Genomic DNA, 6512 nt, shown 5'->3' with positions numbered 1-6512 from the left:
GACTCTGTAGCACTCAGTTGGGCCTTGTGCCCAGCCCACCTACCCTCCCTGCGTCAGTGCAGGTTTAGCCAGTTGCTGTTTCCCAGAGTCAGATAGGATTTTTTTCTCCTCTTTCCACAATTGGCAAATGAGTGAGGAGTTTTTCACCTACCTTGCACTGCTTGCATCTGTAGTTCCATCTACATTTGGTGATAACCCAGCCCAAATCTCTGTATGACCTCACCCAGCAGTTTCAGTGGATGTCATAAAGCATAAGGTACAAGAAGGAGCCTTGTGGCAGGCCAAAGTCTAAGGGGCTGAGCAGTAGTTCCCCAACACCACTTTCTGAAACCTATCCTCCAGGAAGGACTGGAATCCCCACAGATTGATGCCTCCCGATCCAATCCCAGAAACACAGTCCAAAAGGATACCACGAGCAATCAAAAGCCACGGAGAGGTCCAGGAGAATCAACAGTCATACTCTTCCTGTCCATCACCCAGCATAGGTCATCCACCAGGACAACCAAGGCTGTTTCAGTTCCATAACCAGGCCTAAGACCATATCGGAAAAGATCTAAACAATTTGCCTCATCCAGAAAAGATTGAAGTCACTTTGCACATGAATGGAACATTTGAGACTGGTTGATTGTTATTAAGATCCAGGACAGGCTTCTTTAAAAGTAGGTGCATCACAGCCTGTTTCAAGACCGGCATGACCACCCCCTCTCTCAAAGAGGAATTATCTCTCCGACCCAGTCAACCAACCTCTCACCCCTCTGGCAAATTAAATTAGCCAGGAAGGGCAAGGGTCATCAATCAGGTGGTAGGACCAAACCTCCAAGGACCTATCCACATCCTGAAACTGAATAAACTGAGTACATCAAATAGCTGGACAGTCAGCACTCTGGTATCATTGACACGCTCATTGCTTTAGAAGCTTATCAGATCCCCAGGCTAAGAACCACAGGGAAGAGCTCTTTGGATCTCATCCTGAGCCTCTGTTTAAATAGGGTAGTGTGGCATCTTAAAGGGCCAGGTGATAGCAATCAGGTAACAACCCCAGCAACTGCTCTCCTGCCTCCCTAGCCGTTCAAGCCTCTGTTCAAATTCTCTTGAAGCTCTTCACAATTTGCCTTGGTTTTCACTATCCTGAATAATTTGGTATCATTTTCAAACTGTTATTATGCTACTCATGTCATGATTCCAGATCATTTATGAAAAATTAAATAGCATAGCACCAGTCCCAATTCTGATCCTTCTAAGAACCCACTGCTCACTTTCCTCCATGGCAAGAACTGTTCATTTATTCCTACTCTCTGCTTCCTGTCATTTAACCAAGGTTTCATCCATCATCTTATCCCATTACTGCTAAGCTTACTTTGGTGTCATTGGTGAGGTAGCTTGTCAAAAGCTTTTTGGAAGTCCAAGTATCTGCGTGATCGCTCCTATTCACATGCTTGCTAAGCATGCAGGATAGGGACTCATAAGTTCCTTCATAGAAAAAATATCCCTCTATATGGAAAAGTTGATTTCAGGGGGAAAGGCTCTAGTTTAGCAATCTCTCTGACAGCCAGTTTTCTATGGGCATTTTTTGCACAGAGAAGAATTCGGTTATGAGCACCTTCACTTGCAGTCTTCAGGAGTAGAGCTTACACACGGCTTCCTGTTCAGTGAGAAGTAGGCCCTAATCCCTAGTGCTTTTCTTCAGAAATAAAGAGTTAGTCTTGTTACAGAGTCATCACTATAATTTTTCTTTGAAATCTAAAGCAGTTGGGAAAGCGTAAAAGACTAATACTAATGAGCTCAGTTTTGATGATGGTGTTGAAGATAACATTGGTACCTTGCTGATGGAGCAAAAATTCTTACAATCCCTTCAATATGAACCAGTTAATTAGGAACCTTATTTTCCTCCAGGCTATTCCCCAGCAAACAATTTGCAAGCTTCACAACTGACAGCTTATGTGCCTTCCTTTTTTTTTTTTTTTGCAAAGTTCACAAACTTTCTCTGTTCTCTATAATGAATAGGGCTTGCAAAACAACCACCACCTTCACTCCATCATGAAGTACATTCAACTGTAAATATAGTGAAGAGCCTCATAGGTTTGTAGACTTGTTAATCTCATTCTTATTCAAAACCTCACCGATGTTTAATCTTAGGATATTAGTATTGGTTTAGTTTTATATTACTATTAGTCCTTTTCAGATGTTACTATGGGCACAGGAAGCCCAGCAGCCATCAGTAACAGGAGCATGTGCTACTTGTGATCCACCTGATATGTGCAATCTTCATGTTGTATGAATGTGCCAATGTACATTATGTACCATGAGTGTATAGCCTCAGTACATATGAATGTGAACCCTGAAAAATTCAGTGGTCAGTCTTTGCATTCGAAGGCTGTACATACATGGTAAATATGTGGGTTGCCCCAACCTACTGAATGTGAGGCAACCACACATACTGAGAGGCACATGGGTGGTGTGCATTGCTATTATATATTGGGAGGCTCCTGGTATGTAATGTATATAATGCATTATTGTAATATCAGAAAAGCCTGAATATCCCACACCATTTCATCTGCCTGTTCACATATTCATCTGCCTGCCTGAATGCAAATAGTATCATAGCAAAACCGAAAAGAAGGTATCAGACTGTTTTCATAAGACCTTTTCATCAACGAATGGGAGATCATACCCAGAATGCCTTTCCACTCTACAAACTGTATATGGAAATAACACTACTTGGCCTGGGAGACACTAGTGCCTTTGTGACGTTAGTAAGCACCACTGCAATCCCATACTCCTCTCAAACTTATCTGCATGCCTAGCAACTGCATGCCTAGCAACTAATGCTAAGGAGAGGGGCCAAGGGTGCCATGCTGAACAGGCTGGGAAGCAACATGGTAAAGAATCCATGTGGGAGTACAGAGACAAGCAACAATGAGAATAAGTACTATGCAGAAAGAAAACTGAATGAAAGTTAAGGACTTGTGGGAGCAGAGACACGTTTGCAAAGGTCTGGAAAATGTTATTAAATGGCCACAGAGATAGACTATGGCTAAATAAGACTGATGGGAAGAGGGAATAAATCACTCATAGCTTTCCTACACACTTCTGATAATCCTGCAGCAGTTTACAGCATTATTCCCATTCAAGAGGGGGGGGGGAGTCAGTCAGCCTCCAAAAAAATAGACTTGCTTCATGAGGTATCAGTGTGTGGTTGTGAATGTGAAGAAGGCATGAACTCAATTCTTTTTATGGTAATTGCAGAAGACATGTACGAGGACACTGGAGGGGTTTCATAAGTGGGTCTCAAGGAGAAAAAAGTTTGACAGGAGACAGGATTCAGAATGGTCTGGGTAGACAGGACTGCTTTCTGACATACCTCACGCTGATATCTTACCCAGCAGGTGTACAATAGCCATGTCCCCTGCACACATGACACAGAGAGGAGGGCATTTTAGCAGGTGCACTCTTCTCATCCAATTACGATAAGATGAACCTGCCAACATCCTTTATTTCACACACTTTGGAGCCTCCTTAAACTGAAGCAATGCCAGTAATTTGAATGGGACTGACCTGGAGTAGATCGGCTAGTTCTGAGCTCAAATAGGACTTTCTCATCTTACCTTATGTTCCAGATAGTTTCCATCAGGCACACTGTAACCACCTACAGAACTGTGCTCTGGCACAATCCATTCATTATATTGGTTCAATGCAATCTCATCTAAACTGAACACTGATCAGTCAAAGTGGGCAGAAAAATAGCCTTTCCTCTTCTGGACTAGAAGGTACAGGCTAGCAGCTTAAGACAGCAAAAAAAAACCCTTTACTCTTTTGCAGTACTCAGAATCCTGGGCTTCTTGATATACTTTTAGTAGCTGTATCTTGAAGCGAAGAACAGCATGATATTCTGTTGATTCATTCCCTCGAACAATACATCTTGCTGGAGTATATCACTTCATGCCAACCCAAGCTAGTTAATATATATTAGAAAATTACTGCTGTACATCTTGTCCAAGCATTGTGTACTACCTGAAGATTTCTTTCTCAAGATCATGAGTCTCAAATCCATTTTCTTCCTTCTGCTATCAAAAGGCTAAGTTGGGAGTAGGAACTCTTTGCTTTTGTGGTTCTGCATTTCCTTTACTGGCTGATTCTAGAAGATACTGTTTGGCCCCATGGTATTTATGCTATGGAGTCCTGCAGGAATCCATCTTGTCCCACATTGTTTGTCTTCATGAAACTACTGGGATTTGGAGTAAAGTGCCACCAATATGTGGATAATACCCAGCTCTAATTCTTTTTATCAGCTGAGTTGGGTGGATCTGTGGAAGCCCCAGGTGCCTGGAGACAGTAATGAGATAGATGAGGGTCAATAAACTGAAGCTCAGTCCAGGCAAGATTGAAATGCTCTTGCTCAATGGCAAAACTGTTTGTGGAATTAGCCTGTTCTGGAGGAGGGAGTTACACTACCCCTTAAGGCACTGGTTCACACCTTGGGGGCACAGCTAGGTCTTTGGAGGCTTGTGGTTGGAGGCTCAGGTCTCCTCTATAGCATGTAGTTACAGATGTTCAAACTAGACATGGGCACGAACAGAAAAAAATGAACATGGTGTTCATTGTTCATTGCCATCCACAAACAATGAACACTGACGAACATGATCCTGTCACGAACATGTTCGTTGTTCATGTGTGCCAGCAGGCTCTCCTCCTGCCATCAAGATCCCTACTGCACCACTCCCAGAAACCCTACCTGAGCAGGCAGCAGGAAATATACCAAAAATAAATAATAGCTTGGCCCCAGAGCCTGGCAGCAGCCCTGGAACTTGAAGGGGTAGATCCCTACCATGCCACTCCCAGAAACCCTACCTGAGCAGGCAGCAGGAAAGGTACCAATAATAAACAATAGCTTGTCCCCAGAGCCTGGCAGCAACCCTGGAACCTGAGGAGGTAGATCCCTCCAGTCCATACTTGGAACTCCAGTCCATACTTGGAAGGAAGACCTGCCTATCAAGCTAAATTGGGCTTAGATTGGGGTTTCCAGCAGGAGTTCAGACAGAGTTCAGACAATCCCTGCCTGAGTTGCCATTGGAATTGATTGCAGGTGCCAGACTGTCTGGCTTGAGGAACAGCAACAAACAGCAACGAACAAGGCTTGCAACGACCACCTGTTTGTTTAGAATGGGGCCTCACGAACAGCTTGTTCGCAAACAGCAGATTGGTCTGTTTGTGGTTTTTTTTTTTAGTTTGTATTGCTGTTCGTGCCCATCTCCGAACACCCACCAGTTCAGCTCATATTCTGTTTGCCGGTTAGAACAGAGACCTGATTTTTCAATAATCAGTTCAATAGTTTGTTGATTTCTTAGTGGGTGTTCAGCAAGTTGCTTCACTATATTCCTTACTAAGAATGCAATTGGCTTTTTGTGCATGTACATTCTCACAAAACCTGCCCCCATCCTTGCTTCGTAACTATTCTGCTTAGCAGAAGGTTCTTTAAAGGGGCAAACAGATCACCCACAAACCATTTCAATCAGTCCTCAATAATTACTGTGTTGCAATAAAAACCTATGCTGGTCTAAGTAGTCTTTAGCAACAATAATGGCTGTTGATCAGTTTGAATCATCAGCATCTTTGTGCATGTGTAATTTTGGGCCAACTCGTTTAAATTGGTTTAGCAGGTGTTTGTGGCTGCTTGGCATGAATTGAACAGAGGGATTGACACATCTGAGCATGACCTTTGAATATATTAAGTTATTCAATTGAGCATGTCTGTGGCAAAATTTGCAGCATCCCTTCCTTGATTCTTACCTGGTGCTAACTCTCTTAAGGCCCTTGTTTATTTATTTATTTTATTATTTTATTTATTTCATATTTGTATTCTGCCCTCCCCGCAAGTGGGCTCAGGGCAGATAACAACCTTAAAATAATTTTAAAACATTCGATATTAAAACATTAAAACATCATATAAAAATAACAGCACTCTTTTCTTGGCGGCAGCAATACAATTATTAATGAACAATACAGCAGTACAGCTAGATATAGCAGCACAGTAACAGCAGCTTAAAATGTTTCTGTTCACCCAGTATTTTAATTAAGGGTGTTGATGTTTTAATTTTTATAATCGCCTTTTTAGCTTGACAACTTCTTAAGCTGCTCATTTTTGTGCTATTTCTCTGCCCCAGATGGGCTTTTAATAATAATTTTGATTAACATTTTATTATGCTGTATTTTTGTCATATTTTATTTTGTAAGCAAACTTCACCAAGTATTCTGGAAAGGCAGAACAGAAATTTCCAACAAACAAACAAACAGGTCCCTCTAGCTATCCCTTTAAATATCAGTTTGATCTGCAGCAATCATCAAGTGATCTTATTTAGCTCCATGAAAAGTTTCAATTTCCTATTTCTGCATAGTAAACCTCTATTAAAGGGACAGGGCATTTTTTTCTGGCCAGTTGGCAACCTTATACTTGTAATGTGCCTTAAGGAGGTCTAAGGAAGCCACACAATTTCCTACCCTTTCCTCTCACAAGG

This window comes from Eublepharis macularius, chromosome 1 (assembly GCF_028583425.1).
Source record: "Eublepharis macularius isolate TG4126 chromosome 1, MPM_Emac_v1.0, whole genome shotgun sequence".
Lineage (NCBI taxonomy): Eukaryota > Metazoa > Chordata > Lepidosauria > Squamata > Eublepharidae > Eublepharis > Eublepharis macularius.
The sequence above is the reverse complement of the archived record's forward strand: the minus strand, read 5'-3'. Positions refer to the sequence as shown.